The sequence below is a fragment of the Dromiciops gliroides genome, chromosome 4 (genome assembly GCF_019393635.1).
Source record: "Dromiciops gliroides isolate mDroGli1 chromosome 4, mDroGli1.pri, whole genome shotgun sequence".
In the NCBI taxonomy this organism is placed as follows: Eukaryota; Metazoa; Chordata; class Mammalia; order Microbiotheria; family Microbiotheriidae; genus Dromiciops; species Dromiciops gliroides.
Window position 1 is genome coordinate 63,196,292 of NC_057864.1, and position 19,233 is coordinate 63,215,524.

General features: G+C 41.2%; 1 pseudogene; it reads left to right on the top strand.

Moving 5' to 3' along the window:
• Positions 1-1,724: 1,724 nt before the first annotated feature.
• Positions 1,725-19,233, top strand: part of LOC122753216 — a 46,776-nt pseudogene continuing 29,267 nt past the window's right edge.

A 19,233-nucleotide genomic window follows, 5' to 3' on the forward strand; every position in this document is an offset into this window, starting at 1 on the left:
GTAACTCATCTCAACCAAGAGAGGGAAAGTACTAGACCTTACTCAAGGGGGGTACAAAGTGGTGTACCAAGTTAAGAATAAGGACATGATCAGAGAAGGCTACATACTGACTTCTTCCCACAGTCTTTCTCCCTTAATGTCTCTGAAAAGAAGTTGGAATCCCACTGGTCTCTTTCCAAGCATGAAACTGAACTGGAAGAAACTGACTAGAGAGAAAGGACCAGATCTCTTTCCTCTGTCACCAACTTGGCCCCACCCCTCACTGAAGCCCCTGGCAATGATCTCCAGTAATGAAGAGAGTCCCATACTAATGGGCTTTGGGGGCTCTGGTTGCATACACAATAACTATAATTCAATTTTAAATAGATGAATAAGACATTTATATAATATAAATATGCAATAATTTTTGTTTGTTTTTTTTAGTGTTTTGTTTTTTTTTTAGTGAGGCAATGGGGGTTAAGTGACTTGCCCAGGGTCACACAGCTAGTAAGTGTGTAAAGTGTTTGAGGCCAGATTTTGAACTCAGGTACTCCTGACTCCAGGGCCGGTGCTCTATCCAATATGTAATAATTTAAAGCCACACATAACTATAATTCGATTGATGAATAATAAATAACATACTTATACATTTCATTTACTGCATTCTAAATTATAGTTATGTACATATCTCACCCACTGCATCATAAAGTTTCTAAGTACATAGTTGTTTGCATGTTTCCCCAGGAGGGTAGGAACCCTGTTGTTTTTTTGTTTCCCCTTAGCTTAGCACTTTCCATAGGTCCTCTTTGTCCTGGGCCTGCCTAAATTTGAATGTTATATTGAAGGCAGAACAGCCCTCACCACCGACTCAGATCTATCACGTGAGATCACAAATGTCAGGGGGGAAGGAGACTTCAGAAACCGTGTTGTCTCATCCCCTACAATTTACAAATGAGGAGACTGAGGCCCAGGAAGACAAAGCGGCTCAGGGATTAAAGATAAGAGGTGCGATCTGAACGTCCATCCTCAGAGCCAGGGGTCTTTCCAAAGTACCACCGCACAGTGTTGTTCTTATTTCTGCTGCTTTAGCCGGTACTGTTCTCCCAACAACATTTAAGGCTTAATTGTTCCCATACGGCTCAGGGTTGCATTGGGTACCTTTACACCTTTATCATAGATAATGATTACGATAATGGTCGCTAGTATATGGATATACCACTTCAAGGTTTGCAAAGCGCTTTACAAGTGTTAAGTAGCAGCGGTTCCAGGTGATTCTGCATTTCAGCCATTTAAGTTTTCTTTTTGTTTGTTTGTTTGTTTGAATGTTTCCGGAAACCATTACGCCTGATGCAATCTGTTCTTTCGGTAGCACGAAGTATCGGAGTCCACACATGTCTAGGCGCACCCACGTTCTTCCCTCGGACCGCCAGTGGGACGGTTCCCAAAGCTCCGGAGGGAGTCCCGGGTTCTGGGCCGCGCCCCTCCCAGCATCCTCGCAAGGATGCCGAAGTGCAGCGGCACGCTACCGCCCACATTCCGCAGCGCCGCCCGCCGCAGCGCCGGGAAACGCTCGACTGCGGTAGCGGGTCCGTCCCAGAAGGCGGCCGAGGTGTCGGCCGCTCTCAACCCGCCGCGTCCCCACGTGACCCGCCCGTTCTCAGGGTCCCGCCACAGGGAGGCGTGGGACTAGAGGAAGAGGGAGAGAGACGGACTCGCCTTACGTGCGTCAGCGGGATGACGTAGGACGTCCGGGCTGGCTGTCCGCCATCTTGCCCGTCTCTCGCTCTCTCGCTCTCCTTTACTGGAAGCGGCGGCCGCGTTCGGTCGGTTTGTCGGACGGCGGCCTCTGGTTTCGTGGTTCAGTGGCCGGCACCCACCTCCCCCTTTTCCCCTTAACCCTTCCCCGGTCCCTTTCCCCTCCCGGACCGGAGCCGGGCGGAGACTTTTGCGGGCGCGGGCGCGACACTTAGACACACAGGCACACGCACACACCCCGCGCTCCCCACCCACCCACACCGGCCGGTAAGGAGCTTGCGCCGCGGCTGGGGCGGCTGGGGCGGCTGGGCCCGAGCGGGCGGCGGGGGAGGGGTCCTGCCGGAGAGGAGGGGGAGGGAAGAGGCGGGAGGTCGCCCTGGGCCGGAGCTGGGGGCTCCGGAGATGGGGGAGGGAGTGCGGCGTGGGGTCCGTGTCTCCCCTCGCCTCGCCCTCCTTACTCCTAGGCCGTGGTCGAGGCCTCCGCGGTCCGGCAGAGCGGGAAGCGGGAGCCCCCCCCTCCCCATGTGGCCTGTAGGGTGAGTGAGGGCCGGGCCCGTCCCGGCCGGACTAGGGGCTGCTCGTCCCCGTGGGTGGGCCGGCGTCTCCTTCCCTGGGGGAGCGTCCCTTCGGGAGTGTGTGGGAGGGACGGGGTTAAGGACCTGAACCGGCCGGAAAAAAGAGGAAAAAGAAAAGCCCCTTCTCGTGGAACCGGGACCAATCCTACTTCCGCCGAGGACATGCCGCCCAAGTCGGAGGAGGGCGTTGGTGTCTTTCCTTCCCCCTAGGCCTCTGCAGCCCCTTGGAGGGAGAGGTGGGGGCTGCGCCGGGAGGGACCCCATGGGGCAAGGAGAGGGGGGAGCCGAGGAGCATCCCTGCCGTGGAAGCCGGAGGGAGGACGCTGGGCTAAGCCGGAGCCTGCTTACAAAGGCATAACGTGCCGGACTCCGGGCCGGGGCCGGCAGACAATGGGCTGTGTGTACATGGGTGTTCGGTCGGGGTGGGTTTTTGTTTGCCCGAAACCCCCGCTTTGCCGATGCCCGAAACCGTCTGGATTTCGGTGCGGACTTTGCCTCGGTTAAGCTTCTGCAGTCCGTGGACTGCATGATGGGGTCGAGATTCCAGAAGGAGGAAAGAGGAGGCTTTCTCTTTCTGCCGCACCAGAAAGATCCGAGATTTTGTTTGTTTTTAAATCCGTGACAGTTGGTGACTTTCTCCAAAAAGGAACCGAATAGGGTGAGCTCCAACTCCGGTACAAAAGTAGATTTTGTTTTCTAGCCCTTGATAATTAAAGGTGGTGTTTTAGGGATGCCTGACTGCAGTTGTATTTCTCATTGCTCGGTATGGAGCACCGAAAAGAAAGTTTAGAAATCTTGCATAGAAAAATGGAAGTAGTCTTTTTTTTTTACTTATCCACTTAAATAATAGGTATTGGCATTTCGCAGGCTACGGCTTCTCTCTCTCTCTCTCGACGGCACAGGAATTGGGATTGGTAGTTCACTAAGATTTGGGGTTTTTTGTTTGTTTTTTTTTGGTGGGGCAATGAGGGTTAAGTGACTTGCCCAGGGTCACACAGCTAGTAAGTGTCAAGTGTCTGAGGCTGGATTTGAACTCAGGTACTCCTGAATCCAGGGCCAGTGCTCTATCCACTGCGCCACCTAGCTGCCCCTGGTAGTTCACTAAGATTTGATGAGCTAATGGGTCCAAAAATTTATGGTAATTGTATGATGTATAGTAAATATGAACTGTAGCTTAATATTCAACGAGAAGTTTTATTTAACTTGGCTTCAGAATTAGTTGTTCTGTTAAGACTTGGAGAAAAGATTTTAAAACCAAAAAAAGGTGTTCTTTAGGAGGAGAAAAGTCTTAAATGTGAAAATATGAGTGTATTCCCACTTCATCGATTTCAAAGTAACATAATTTTAAAAATAAATTCCAGATCTGACAACATTCCTATGAGCTTTCTCTTTGAAGCAGTTAACCATCTCTAAGTTTAGTTTTAGCTTTATAAGTATTTTTAAAGTCCTTCAAAAATAATTTCTTTAAGTTTATTTTGCTCTAATCCTTTCTTTCTGCCTCATTAATGCTTAATAACCTATTCATTTCAGAGATCAAGCCCCTCCCCGTCAAGAATCTCCCTCTGTGCTTGTTTACTATACCTTTCAGCTTTTTACTCTCGACTTGAAAATATTGCCCCTTTATCTCTGAAGTAATTTTTATAGTTCCATTCTATTAATCCCTTTCCATTACTTCTTCACTAGTTTATAATTTTCTAGGGTAAAAATGTTTCCCTGAAGACTTATATTTCTTAGAAGACTCAACAGCACTTGAGCATTGACTTGAAAGTGAGTCAGTTGGGTAACTGCAAATGATGACTTTAATATTATGTTTGTGGAAGACCCGGTATGTATCATAGTTGGTAAAGAACAGTATTCTTAGTCTTAAAGAATTTTAAAGTCATGCCCAACTGCCTTATGACTAATTTGCTTCCAATAAGTGGATACTTGTCACATTATGAAAAAAGTAACATAATGAAAGTTCATCTGAGTGTACATTAACTATGTTACTTAAGAATCTGACGCTTAATATGTTGGTTTTGAGTCATAATACTTTCCATTTCTGACTGACTAGTGTTATTGGTGCTGACAATTCAGTCAAGTTAGCTTTAGAAAAGTATGGAGAGAGATAACTTCTTTATTTACTAGTATAAAAAGATATTTTTTACAGAAGTGACACACCCCAAACGATCATCAGCTGCATTACACCTTTTATCCTCACCTTGTCCTTGCCTCTTCTCTCAAATATCCACCATACTGGCCTCTTAATTAGTCTGTATGCCTCAAGTCTCTCTTCTCCAGTGCTAATTGGTTGATTTTTATTTATTTGATATGGACTGTTATTAATGTACCAGCCAATGTGATTCTTCTAAAGTCCCTTTTTCAAGACACTCTGTGTCTGTTACCTCTAAGATCAAATACAAACTTCTCTTGCTTTTAAAGCCTTTCACAACCCTGACTCCAACCTACCTTTCCAGCCTTATTAGTTATTTCCCTTCACATGCTGATATTCAGCCAAACTGGCCTTTGTGCTGTTCTCACACATCACATTCCTTGCCTTTGCACTGGCTTTCCCACTTGCTTGGAATGCTCTGCTTCCTCACTTCTCTAGTTTCCTTAAAAAGCTAAGTTCAGACCCAACCTCGTACATGAGACATCTCTCTGTTACTGTGCCTTCCCCAACCACCCAAATTCTCTCCTTCGTTTTCTATGTATATGTGCCCCTCATGCGGTCAGGGAGTTCTCTCATTTTTGTTTGTTTTGTTTTTTGTTTGTGGGGCAATGAGGGTTAAGTGACTTGCCCAAGGTCACACAGCTAGTGTCAAGCATCTGAGGTCGGATTTGAACTCAGGTCCTCCTGAATTCGGGGCCAGTGCTTTATCCACTGCCACACCTAGCTGCCCCATTCTCTCATTTTTGTTCTCTCTCTCTCCCTCCCTCCCTCCCTCCCTCCCTCCCTCCCTCGCTCTGTAATAAATACCCATTCCTTACTTAACTCCTGGTGATGGTTGACTCTAAATTTTACATAAATTGTTCATTCAGCAAGCTGAAGGTTCTGATTCTTTTGATGTTTCTTGGGTCCTAGTGTGGTTCTCATTCTTTCTATGTAATTGTCCTCCTTTTCATACATATTCTTGATGTCTTTTACATCACTTCCGTTATCTATGGTAATGCACCAACAACTTCTTTACACCCATCTTATTTCCTTTGCTCTAAGGATCATTTCCATATGTCATAAGATATTTTATATTTACCTTTGTGTTAAATCTTGTGATTTACTTTGCATCCAGTTATGACTTAATTGGTTTTTACTTAGGTTAATAAAGTATTTTGTGTTCACTTGGTATGTTCCAGTGGGTAATGATGCTGGTTGGGAAACTGATTGGGGTTTAAACATCTGATAAAGAGAATACACGTATGGACAATTAAGTTGCTTCTTGTACAAATTGAGTATGGGTATAGCAAAAAGGATTTGTTAAAGAGGAATCATCTAGAAGATATCAGTCATGTACTATAGGAAGTGAATTTTGAGCCTATTTTTGAAATACTAGTGATGTGGACTGATTTGAAGAAGTAGAAACATTTCAGATGAAGGGAAGGGCATGTAAAAAGGTCTCTAGAAAATGAGCAAAATTTATGTAGCATTTAGTAAATTGATTGGTGTGACTGTAGTTAAAGGGTTTTTGGTAAGGATAAATCAGAAAATTAGGTCGGTAATATGGTTTGAAAGATTCTGAATGCTAGGCAGAGGAATTTGTTTAACAAACACTATTTTAAATGGTACTAAGTTCTTTAGAGGATGTACAAGTAAAATGTGACACCCCTTTTCTCTAAAAGTTTATGATCTAGGTTTGAAAATACTTTGTGGCTAAGGGGGCAAACATGCATATTTTTTAAAATGTCATGGGCAGGGGCAGCTAGGGGGCGCAGTGGATAAAGCACCGGCCCTATATTCAGGAGTACCTGAGTTCAAATCCGGCCTCAGACACTTGACACTTACTAGCTGTGTGACCCTGGGCAAGTCACTTAACCCCAATTGCCTCACCAAAAAAAAAAATTAAATTAAAATACTTTGTGGCTAACTGTAGATTTCTCAGCCCTGTTTATAGACAGTGTTGGTGCAAGATGTGTATGTATGTGAAGGAAAGAAGTCTGGGTTTGGAGTCAGAGGACTTAGGTTTGTATCCATGCATTGAATACTTATCTGTGGGGCTATGGACAGCTGTAAAAGAGAAATAAGATGGTGTTTGGGAAGGACAATCAAGTCAATTGAAAGTTAGTCGATTTGTTTTACCATTTTAACTTGAAGTCTAGGCTGTAAGGTGCAAAAAGCCCCTCTGAACCAAATGAGAAAGGATGGGTATATGTTGTTCAGTTGTGTCCAGCTCTTCATGACCCCATTTGGGGTTTTCTTGGCAGAGACACTGAAGGAGTTTGCCATTTCCTTTTCCAGCTCATTTTGTAGATGAGGAAACTGAAACAAACAAGGTTGTGACTTGCCCAGGTTCTCACACAGCTAGGAAGTAAGTGTCTGAGGCAAGATTTGAGCTCAGCTCTTACTGATTCCAGGCCTGGCTGTGTCCACTGTGCCATTTAGCTGCCCATGGGTCTATAGTAAACAAAATAATTAGTTTTTAGGTGGGGGAAAGGGACATAGTCTATGGGAAAGGATAGGAGTGTGTTTGTGATTATAGGTGAAAGAATGCATGAACTGACTTTTTCCTAATCTGTAATTACAATTCCTGAAGATTCACTTGTTTGTTCCGTTTTTGTTTTACTTTTGAGTGAGCCTAATCAGTAAGCTATAAAAAAGCAGGGGTTCTTAATCTGGGGCCCATAACATTTGGGGGGGGTGAGGCAATTGGGGTTAAATGACTTGCCCAGGGTCACACAGCTAGTAAGTGTTTAAGTGTCTGAGGCCGGATTTGAACTCAGTTACTCCTGACTCCAGGGCCAGTGCTCTATCCACTGTGCCACCTAGCTGCCCCTGCCCATGCCATTTTTAAAAATATGCATATGTTTGTGTATTTATGTATTTCAGATTGCCAGGTTTCATGACACCACCAAAAAAAAAAAACCGGCTTTGCTATAGAGAAGCTTAAGATGGGAGCAAATGCTCAAAATATTGCATAGCTAGATTAGCATAGTTGGGTAAAATACAAAACTACAGTTTATATAATGTTACAAGGTAAATTTTGTGATTAGCTGAAATGATCTGAGGTTTACTAGTATATGTAAATCACTAGTCAAAGAATTAGAATACAGAACATGGTAGTTACAGATCAATATAAATTTTAATTATAACTTCTATTTTAGTTAAGTGGAAATTTATTGTATATGAATGGATTAGTTAATTGCCACTGAAAATCAAGGTGTAAATTTTACAGATCTTTATAATGTGCTTTAATTCTCCAGAATGGTGATCAGAAGAACTTGGGGGATAAGAACACAGAAAATTCTCCCTCCTCTCACTCGTGTGTGTGTGTGTGTGTGTGTGTGTGTGTGTGTGTGTGTGTGTGTGTGTGTGTGTGTGTGTAGTTAGGAAGTAAGGATTTGAGAGGTAACAATTGGCTTTTGAACAATTAGCTCACTTATTTGGATACCGTATATAATGGTCTATGATGTCTAGAATGCCACCAAACTCTGAATTAAGAAAAGGCCATCTCTGAGAGTTAAAAGTAGAGCAGTGTATTGGAGCACTGGCTCTGAATTTGAGAGGACCTGAGTTCAAATCTCACTTTAGACACTTGCTGTGTGACCCTGGGCAAGTCACTTAAACCCAATTGCCTTAAACCTCTGGGGGCCGTCTCCAGTCGTCCTGATGTGTATTTTGCCACTGGACCCAGATGGCTCTGGAGGAGAGTGAGGTGACCTTACACAGCCTTCCCTCACTTAAATTCAATTCACTGTAAGTCATGACATCACTCCCAGTGATGGTCCTCTTCAGAGAGTGATGGACAAGCAACAGCTAGAACTTAAACTCTTTGACAGCAATAGTATTTCATTTTTACCTTTATGTTCCCAGCACATAGTACATGGTAGGCATACATTAGATACTTGGTGATTGATTGGTAATGACTAACAGGTCTGTTAGCAGCATAGTCACAAAACGTACTGAAAGATTATACCTGATCATTGAGTAATTTTTAGCCCATGGGAAGGAACCTCTACAATTCTGTTTCTTGAAATGTGTTTTCTTCAGATTAGTCACGTGACTTGAAACTGCTCTCTTCAGTTACCAGTAATCCCTTAATTGCCAGATTCATTATTCACATCTCAGTTCTCATATGCTTGACCTTTCCAGGGTTTGATACAGAATACCGTTACCTACTTACTGTCCGCTCTAACTGCTTTTACCTGGAAGTATCTTCCTTACTGTTCTTTCTCAGTCTCTTTTGCTGGATCATCATATATATTCTGTTCTCTATGGGTTGTAACGTAAGGCTCTCTCCTAGCCAGCCAGCCCTTCTATCAGACCAGCTTTCTGAGTTGATTATTATCTCCACAAAGAGGACTCTCAAATCTTTATATCGAGGAAATGTCTGCTATTTGTTCCTTTTTCTCCTGACATTGCCACCACCCTGGTACAAGCCCTCATTATCTCATGCTTACAGTATTGCAATAGCTTTTTGGTTGTTATCTCTGCTTGAAGTCTCAAGAAGATTTAGTCCATCCTCTACTCAGCTGCCAAAGTAATCTCTAAAGTTTAAGTTTAACCATGTAACACCCCTCCTCAACCTCTCTCACTCAAACTCCAGTGCCTCCATAATATCTCTAAGATAAAATATAAAATCCTCTTTTTGACTTTTAAAAACCCTTCATAACCTAACCCCACAATGCAGAGATGCTGGCCTTTCTGTTGACCCTCACACAAGACATTACATGTTTCAACTCCTACATTTTCACCAACTCTCACATTCCTGCAATGTTCTGCCTCCTCTCCACCCCCTACCTTCCCTGATTTCCTTCAAATCTCAGCTAAATTCCCACCTTCTGCAGGAAGCTTTACCAGTCCTTCCCTCAAAGATTATCTCCAAATCTTGTATGTACATAGTTGTTTACATGTCATTCTCATTAGAATGTGAGTTTCTTAAGGTCAGGGATGCTGGTTTTTCTTTTCTTTGTATTGCCACCACTTATCCTAAGAGCTTAATAAATGCATCTAGGCTTGACTAGCCCATGTCACTTCTGTTCTTGCATTAACAACTGCCTGTTGGACAAATGATAGCTTGATGTCTAGCAGACATGGCTATTTTCAGTTATGTCTGCCTCTTTATAACCCTAGTTGGGGTTTTCTTGGCAAAGATACTGGAGCAACTTATCATTTCCTTCTCCAGCTCATTTTACTGATAAGGAAACTGAGGCATACAGAATCACTTAGCTTGTAAGTGTCTGAGGCTGGATTCAACCTCAGGAAGATCAGTCTTTCTGACTTTAGGCCCAGCCCTCTATCCACTGTACAACCTAGCTGCCTTCATCTAGTAGGCATTTCCAAAATAGAACTCATTATTACCTTTCCCAAAAAACTTAACCCCCCTACCCCTTCCAGATTTCTTTATTTCTGTCAAGTGTATCACCATTCTTTTCAGTCCTCTACATTCACAACTAAATCATCCTTGACTCACTCTCCCTTGCCCTACATTCCACTAAGTTACTAAAATTACCCCCAAAACACAAAATAAATACAGGCTTTTAAAATTGCCCATTACAATGGATTAACTCCATATTAGAAAACAATGAGATATGATGATGATTTTTTTTCCAGGCAATGAGGGTTAAGTGACTTGCCTAGGGTCACACAGCTAGTAAGTGTCGAGTGTGTGCGGCAAAATTTGAGCTCTGGTCCTCCTAAATCCAGGGCCGATGCTTTATCCACTGCGCCACCTAGCTGCCCTGAGATAGGATGATGCTCATTTTAGCTCACTTTAGTGGATTTTTCTCTCCACAAAACCCTGTGATAGTGAGTCCAAATATTATTACTCCCATTTTACAGTTGAGAAACTGAGACTCATTGGGGCAGCTAGGTGGTGCAGTGGATAAAGCACTGGCCTTGGGTTCAGGGGGACCTGAGTTCAAATCCCACCTCAGACACTTGACACTTACTAGCTGTGTGACTGGGCAAGTCACTTAACTCCAACTGCCTCACCAAAAAAAAAAAAGAAAGTAAAAAAGAGAAACTGAGACTCATGTATAATAAATGATCCTTTTCTTGCTAAGTAACAACACAGAATTGTGGCAGATAGATGTAGTGTATAGTGTGCTGAACTTGGAAAATCTGAGTTTGAATCAGACTATGTTGACCTATCTCCTAATTTCTTTCACTTAGTTTCCTTATCTGTAAAAAGGGCATAATGACATCTACCTAACCTCAGGATTGTTGTGAAGATAAAATACAAAGTGCTTTTCAATGTTATATAAATGTTCATATTAACAATAATAATTAGCCCACGTGCCCAAATTCTAAGTTCAGTACTCCTCACTATACCATGCTAAGCAGATTTTTGCTCATTGATGCTGTTGTCACATATCTGAAGAATTTTAAAGGTCTTCCTGGTTTTCTTATTTGAATATAGAAAAAATTGAAGAGATGAATATCAGCAAAATGAAAGGTCTCCTCAGTATATTTTACTAAGTTATCAATATATATTAAAAGTCAAAATGACTTATAACTTGAAACTTTTAATAAACTATTTAAATGGGGTTTGGTGGGTTAATATGAATTACGAAAAGCATTTTCAGAAGAGTAATTTTTAGGGTAAAGTAACTTAAAGTTTTTTGGTTTAGGGCTTCTATTTCAAGAATTCAATTTGGGGGCAGCTAGGTGGCGCAGTGGATAAAGCACTGGCCCTGGATTCAGGAGGACCTGAGTTCAAACCTGACCTCAGACACTTGACACTTACTAGCTGTGTGACCCTGAGCAAGTCACTTAACCCCCATTGCCTTGCCAAAAAAAAACCTAAATGACTGTACTTGTCCTTTCTAGGTCTGCTACTTGTTTTTAGTTTAGGCATTCAACATATGGTAGCAACCTTTTAAATTTTAATAACAGGATACAATTAATTAAAGAGGAGCCATTATAGATAATCCTATCTTTAAAAATTCTAATGGATTGTTTTGGGGGGCAATGTGGGTTAAGTGACTTGTTCATGGTCACACAGCTAGTAAGTGTCAAGTGTCTGAGGTTGGATTTGAACTCAGGTCCTCCTGAATCCAGGGCTGATGAATTCTGGTACATTGTAACAGAAACTTTTTCATAGAATTAGAGTCTTACGCTTGGGAAGGGATGTTAGAAGAATCTTTCACAACACTTCAAAATAATGATCCTACCTCTTCATGAATAGCAACCTCTCTACGTTGGGAGGCAGCCCATTTCATTTTAGTTATATTATTTCCTTAATTGAACTGAAAATTTTATCTATAACTTCTTTGTATCAGTCTTTGTTTTTTTCCCCAGTGTCACTATGGATGTTAAATTTAATTATTCTGTCACTTACATAACAGTATTTCAAGGTTTTGAAGACGGGTATCATAGTCTTCCTAAAGTTTTCAGGCTTAGATAAGGATCTCCAGGTTTTTTTCTGTCATTTCCATTTTGACATGGTTCCCAATATTTTTATTCTGTTTCTTCTTATTGGACTTCCCAGGCTGCCAATCAGTGTTGCTCTTAAATTGTGATACCAGCATGAAATTCCATATATATTCTGACTAGTACAGAGTACAGTTATATCTTCTCATAATGTGGGTGTTTCTATTCTATTTGTAGCTTAATAATCCTCATTATTATTATTAGCATTGTACTTTTTGCTTCTCAAACTTATGGTCAGCTTAAACCTTTTTAAAATTTCCATTAAACTAAATTGTTTTTAGGCCATAATTGTATAATTAGATTTTATAACGTCATTACATTGATCCCTTGCTAAACTTTATCTCCATGGTTTTAACTTGCCAATTAATCTTGTTCATCTTTTTGAATCTTGATTCTGTCATCCAGTGGATTAACTTTTCCAGTTTTTGTTATTTGTAGATTTAATGTCTGCCTTTTATGTATTTATCTGCATTACTGTTTTTTCTTAAAATGCTGTACAGGATGGGGCCAAATATAGAACCCCTGAAGCACTCCAGTGGAGACCATTCTAGGTAGGAATCATGCATTAGTCAACATTCTGAGTACAGTTGTTCAATAAGCAATTAAATTTCTCTATCTACACTCTCATCCAGTCTACAGTTCTTAGTCTTTTTAACTTTATTAATCTTTTACAGTTTAACATATTTGTATTTAAAATGGTACGGTTATAATTTATGAAGCTGGGTGATGAGGACCTGGGGCTTGAGGGGACTATCTCAGTTTTCAGTTTAACCAGTGCTAGCACTTGGAAGTCAGAGTTAAAGAACTTAACATCACAAACCTCAGTGGACTAGAGAATAGGAGAAGGCTTCTTTGTTCTGAGGTCCAACTTTCAGTCAATTAGAAAACAATTATTAAGCTCTTAGTATGTGGGAAGCATTGTGCTAGGCATTAAGCAACAAATATAATCAATCCCTACCATCAAGGAACTTAAATTTCATAGGGAGAGACAACTTGCATCACCTTATATAAGTATATTCAAAAGAAAAACATTTTTTTGGAAGAGATACCAGCAGCTTGGATTAGAAATGGCCTCATGTTGCAGGTGTTGTTGGCATGACAGTTGAATTGTACAAATATAAAATTTACTTCTGTGTATTTATATATACATATATACACTCATATATGACTAGGGAGACACAAAGTAAGAGGTGGGGAGTAGGAGTGGGGTACATTGCATACATGTGGCAACAGGTTTGTGCAAAGGAGACAGTAAATGGAATATGGTATATGAGGAACAGTGTAGAAGCCAGTTTGACTGGAAAGAAAGGTTCCTGAAAGGAGAGTAGCATATAAGACTGGGAAAGTAGGTTGGAACCACATTTTGAAAGGTTTTAAAGGCCAAACAGTTTTTTGTATTTGATCCCAGAGGTAATGGGTTGTGACTTGGTTAGTCTTGTGTTTTAGGAGTATCACTACTGTATGGAGCAAACTGCCTCAGTTTACCCAAATAACTCGAGGAGACCACCAAGTCAAGCAGAGACAGATTTATTACATCCTCATGAGGACGGGCAAAACCCAATTACACATTGAAGTCTTGCAAAGATATGCCAAATCCTCTAGGTTTTTATAGTAATCTTGAAAAGGACTGTTCCCACGTACACCTAGGGTGAATGAGCTCACAATCTAACATCCAATCCTGTCTCACCCAGGGTGCGTGTTCAGCTCGTGATCAATGTATGGAGACATGCATACATGTTCCAGGAACAAGGGGGAAAAGGGGAGGGGGAACAAGGTCCAAACCAAAGGAAGAGGAAACAGGGGAGTGACAGTCAGGATGTTTCAGATCTCACAGTTCCCACTGACTCCCCTCTCTAGGCCCCTGTCTCTAAAGATATTCAACCTGAATAACAGGAAGAGTCACTCAGGTGTTTTAGCTTTGTTTTGTAGTTGTGTTAATTCTAGAAGGATGACAGGGTTAAAATTTATCTTCGGCTATGTTGGGAAGTCAAAGAAATAGAATAAAGAATAAAAGAATAACACATTGTTGGGACCCTAGGGTCGAGGGGATTCTGCTCTGAGAAAAAAAGACATGTCACTTAACATCTGGTCTCAACTCAATGGCTGCATCCTGTGCCGAGCCCCATCCTTCTTGAGTCCCCAAGTATTGAATTGGTGGGCTAACTCCCTGACCCACTGACTGGGGTTCTGACACATGATGGATTGCAGACAAAACTAATATGAGCTGACAAGTGGGGAGACTGAGCAGAAGCAAAAATACTGTTAATTGGCAATAAAACTTAAAGGAGACAGTGAGAATTTGATAAGCCAATAAACTTCTAAACAAACTATACTGGGGCAGGGCTGGGTACCTTCCAAACCCCATCCTCAGAGTTTAATCTGACTCAAATCCATAATCATATCATACACTACGGAAAGGAAAGAGACTTAAGTCAGGGAGGCCAACTGGGGAGGCTACTGCAAATACTCTAAATGTCCCCCCTGTTTTGTTTTGTTTGTTTTTTGTTTGTTTTTGGTAAGGCAATTGGGGTTAAGTGACTTGCCCAGGGTCACACAGCTAGTAAGTGTTAAGAGTCTGAGGCCGTATTTGAACTCAGGTCCTCCTGAATCCAGGGCCGGTGCTCTATTCACTGTGCCATCTAGCTACCCCCCCTTTTTTTTTTGTTTTGTTTTTGTTTTGTTTGTTTTGGTAAGGCAATTGGGGTTAAGTGACTTGCCCAGGGTCACACAGCTAGTAAGTGTCAAGTGTCTGAGGCCGGATTTGAACTCAGGTCCTCCTGAATCCAGGGCCGGTGCTTTAACCACTGCGCCATCTAGCTGCCCCTAAATGTCCCACTTTTTAAGTTCAGGCTTTTCGTGCCTCCAGTGATTGGTAATACTTCTCAGAAACGGATGCCTAGATATTTCTCATAAATCTGAAACATGTAGACTCCTTACCTAAATCCAATTAACAAGCTCTACTCACTCTTTTTTTTCTATTAGTGTGGAGGTTAAATCATTCAGGAGGTAGAAAGAAGCCTAGCCTTGTTTCCACTGTTGGGTTAGGGAGGAGCTTGATTTTTATTGTCTTTGTAATTTATAGAGGATTATTCTTTGGTAGTATATTCAGATCATATACTAATGTATTACTAAAGCAGTCCTATAAAGATCACTGTAGGGGGGCCTCTAGATGGCACAGTGGATAAAGCACCGGCCCTGGATTCAGGAGGGCCTGAGTTCAAATGCAGTCTCAGACACTTGACACTAGCTGTGTGACCCTGGGCAAGTCACTTAACCCTCATTGCCACCGCCTGTATATATGACTGTATATTGGGCTGTGTATGTTGGGGAAGAGATACTGGGAAGCAGTACTGTCATTTCAGGTTGTGTGTGTGTGTATATATGTATGTGTATTTTAAAAAGATGAACAAGTAGCTGTATGATCTTAGAGTTGGGAGAGACCTTAGATTGTAGGCCAGTACAGTAACTATCATACTAGGTATCATTGGGAATAAGTTTAGGCATATCTTTGAAGTAATATAAGAATTTGTGTCCCTCACTGATGGTCATCTCGCCTTTGCTTTAACACTAACACAAAGCTTACTATTTTGAACCAACCATTGTTATATAGAGTCATAGTTTGGTATTGTGGGTTTAATGGAAAGAATACGAGATAATAATGAACTTGGATTCACATCCCAGCTCTGCCACTATTTCTGCTTTTCTCTGTATCCCCAGTGGTTGACACTGTGCCAGGCAATAGTAAGTACTTAATACATGAGGGTTTTGTGGGGGCTGAGGGGGGCTGGTTGTAGGGGGGGGTTGACTTGAACAAGTCAGGTTCGAAACACCTACTTATTGCTGTGCCAGCACTTTGTGCTGAGGATACGACGACAAAAATAATCAGTCTCCACCTTCAAGGGGCCCACAGTCTAATGGGGGAGATGACAAGGGAACAACAATGTGCAGACAAAATACAGGACACAGTGTAGGTGACCAAGAGGGCAAAGTACTAGAATTAAGAGGGACTTGGAAAGGCTTTTTGTTACAAGGTGAAAATTTAGCTGAGATTTGAAAACAGCCAGGAAGAAAGATGGGAAGACGAGAAGGGAGAGAGAACATTCAAGGTATGGAGGGGGGAATAGCCAGTGAGTCTAGGCATGGGGGGAACAGCATGGAGGCAGGAGATGACAGTGTATTGTGCAAAGGATGAGCAGGGTGAAGGAAGGCTAGAAAGATAGGCAGGAAGGAGCCAGGTCATAAAGGGCTTTAAAAGCCAAACAGAATCATATAACAGAAATGTTGCCATGGTTGACATAGAGATTTTGGAGTGGTCTTTTTAGAGATAATTGGTTGAAAGCTAGTGATTGGGAAAATGGTGGTGCCCTTTACAGATTTAATAGGGAACTGGGAGAGGGATGGGACTAAAAGATAATGTGTTGAATTTAAGATGACTCTGAGATGTAGATTGAGATGTCTAGTGTGCACTTGGAGAGATGCAAGACTGAAAAGTGGAAGAGAAGTTGTGGTTGGATAAAGTAGAGAATCATCTGCATAGAAATGATAGTGGAATCTGAAAATTTATAAGATTACCAAGCATAGTGTAGAGGCAGAAGAGAAGCAAGCCTAGTACAGAGCCTTGGCTGATACTCATGTTTTGGTTTTTTAAATTATAAAAGTATTTTATTATTTTCCAGTCACATGTAAAGATAGTTTTCAACACTTGTTTTTTATAAGATTTTGAATTCCAATTTTTTTCTCCTTCCCTCCCCAAGACAGAAAGCAATATGATAGAGGTTATATATGTACAACCACATTAAATATTTCTGCATTAGTCTGTTGTGAAAGAAGAATCAGAACAAAAGGGGGAAAACTTCACAAAAAAGTAGAAAACAATATGGTTCAATCTGCATTTAGATTCCACAGTTCTTTTTTCTGGATGTGGAGAGCATTTTCCATCATGAGTCCTTTGGAATTGTCTTGCTGAGAAGAGCTAAGTCTATCGAAGTTGATCATCACAACAATGTTGTGTTTCTGTGTACGATGATGACACTCATGTTTACATGGGATAGCCAGGACAAAGACCCAGCAAAGTAGACAGAGGAATGGTCAGACAAGTAGGAAAGAGAAACAGGAGAGCAATGAAAAACCTACAGAGTAGAGAATAGTCAGGGTTAAGAGGAGTACTTGATAGTCAAAGACTATAGATGAGTCAAAAAGGATAAGGATTGAGAAAGGGCATTAGATTTGAAGAGAGCAGGTTCAGTTGAGTGAGTTGCAGGCCTGATTGCAGAGTTAAGAAGAATGAGAGGAAAGGAAATGGAGCCGTTGTCCAGTTAGGGTTTCAGTTTCCTCATGATTAAAATTAGGGAGGTGGAAAAGAGTGATTTCTAAGGTTCTTACCATTTCTAAATCCATGACCTTATGAATCATGTAGAGTTTGTGGGGAAGACAAATAACTGGCTTCCTGCATTTGCCAAATTGATGAATTTAGCTATAAAATGTCAGTGTTAAAATAGGAAGTGACCTCAGGCTATGTAATCCAACCCACACCTGAGTTGGATGACCTGCATTGCAGTTCGTGTGACCTTTGGCACATTACTCTCTGATCTTATCAATTACATGGTTATCTGTTGAGAATCAAATGAAAATATATAAAAGGTTTTTTGTACACTGTAAAATACTGCACAAATGCTGTCCTTTTAGACAGTAGGATCTTCTAACCAGTTAAAGTCTATATAACTTAAGTTCCTCACTCTTACATGATACATCATACAATCTTGTTTTTGTTTTTGTTTTGTTTGCTGGGCAGTGAGGGTTAAGTGACTTGCCCAGGGTCACACAGCTAGTAAGTGCCAAGTGTCTGAGGTGGGATTTGAACTCAGGTCCTCCTGAATCCAGTGCCAGTGCTTTATCCACTGCTCTACCTAGCTGCCCCCATCATACAATCTTAAGTGAATCCTTTCAGATACTTGATTGATAAAGAAAAAGATCCTTTTCTTGTGAGCATAATTGGTGACCCCTACTAACTGTGATACTCAGACCATGGTCCTCTACATATGACTTTTTTTTTTTCCATACAAGCAAGTATTTGACACACTATGAACAATTTATACAACCTTGCTCTTTCAAGAAGTGCAGTTGCTGTTTAAAAAGTTATACTAGATTCTACAGGACTCAATAGTAATGCCTCTTAATGGTTGTTGCAAAGGTGGGTACAGAGTGAATGCTCTTTCTCAGTATCCTTTTAAACTTTAATTTTTATATTGTTTTTCAAGAAGTTATTAAACAAAATACCTTTCTATGTGCTATGTAAAAGTTGCAGCGATAGTAGAAAACACAGATTAAGTAGTTTTATATCATTGGGTGAATAAAGCCATCTATATCCACAAAAAATGTGGAGGAAAAAAAATCTTGTTGAGTTTATCACAGGTTCAAAATCATGGGAAATGCAAGTTAAGAGGTACTGAAGTGTTTCTGTGTCATTGGATTAAATAAATTCCAATTTAATTAGTTAAACAGAAAGATCAAAAATAATTAATTAGCTTAAGCATAGGAGTTGGTTATTCTACTATGGTTATTAATGCCATGTTGATAAACTGGAGCCTGGACAGTAGACAACCAGTATTTATGCCAAAACCTTAAATGGGAATAACTAGATCATTATAGATCAATGATGTGTAATTTACAGATTTCAATTAAAAATTTAAGAATATTTTAACAATTAGAGCCCAAAATTGGAGTGTCTGGTTGGTTTGTTTGTTGGGGGGTGGGTTAGTGTTTTGTTTTTGAGAAATGAGTGCCCTGAGTGAATATATAAATGCATTTATTGGAGGGGGGGCAGCTAGGTGGCGCAGTAGATAAAACACCAGCCCTGGATTCAGAAGGACCTGAATTCAAATGTGACCTCAGACACTTCCACACTAGCTGTGTGACCCTGGGCAGTCACTTAACCCTCATTGCTGTGCAAACACCCCACCCCCACCCCACCCCCAATAACAAACAAAAGAAGGGATTTCCCACTTTGGGTGTTTGTGTATACTAGGCTAGATAGCTTTCTAGGTTTCTTCCAACTCAGAATTAGAAATGGAATTGGGGTTAAGGTTAGAACATTCATTATGCTAAATCTGTCTCTGACTTTTACAGCTCTGCCTGTCTATAATCCACCTGTTGTTTCCATCCCATATTCTATATTTTTGTTCCTATGGTTATCATGAGTACAGCGTTCTTTGCTCAAATTTGTATCCATCATGGCAGTGACATCCCTTTGACTACAGTGTTGTTGAGGGGGAAACCCGTTGGAAGAAATAAGCTTTATTTTAAATAAACATTTCAGTATTTATATCTTGAGTTTGAGAGCAGTAAAGGTTAGTATATTCT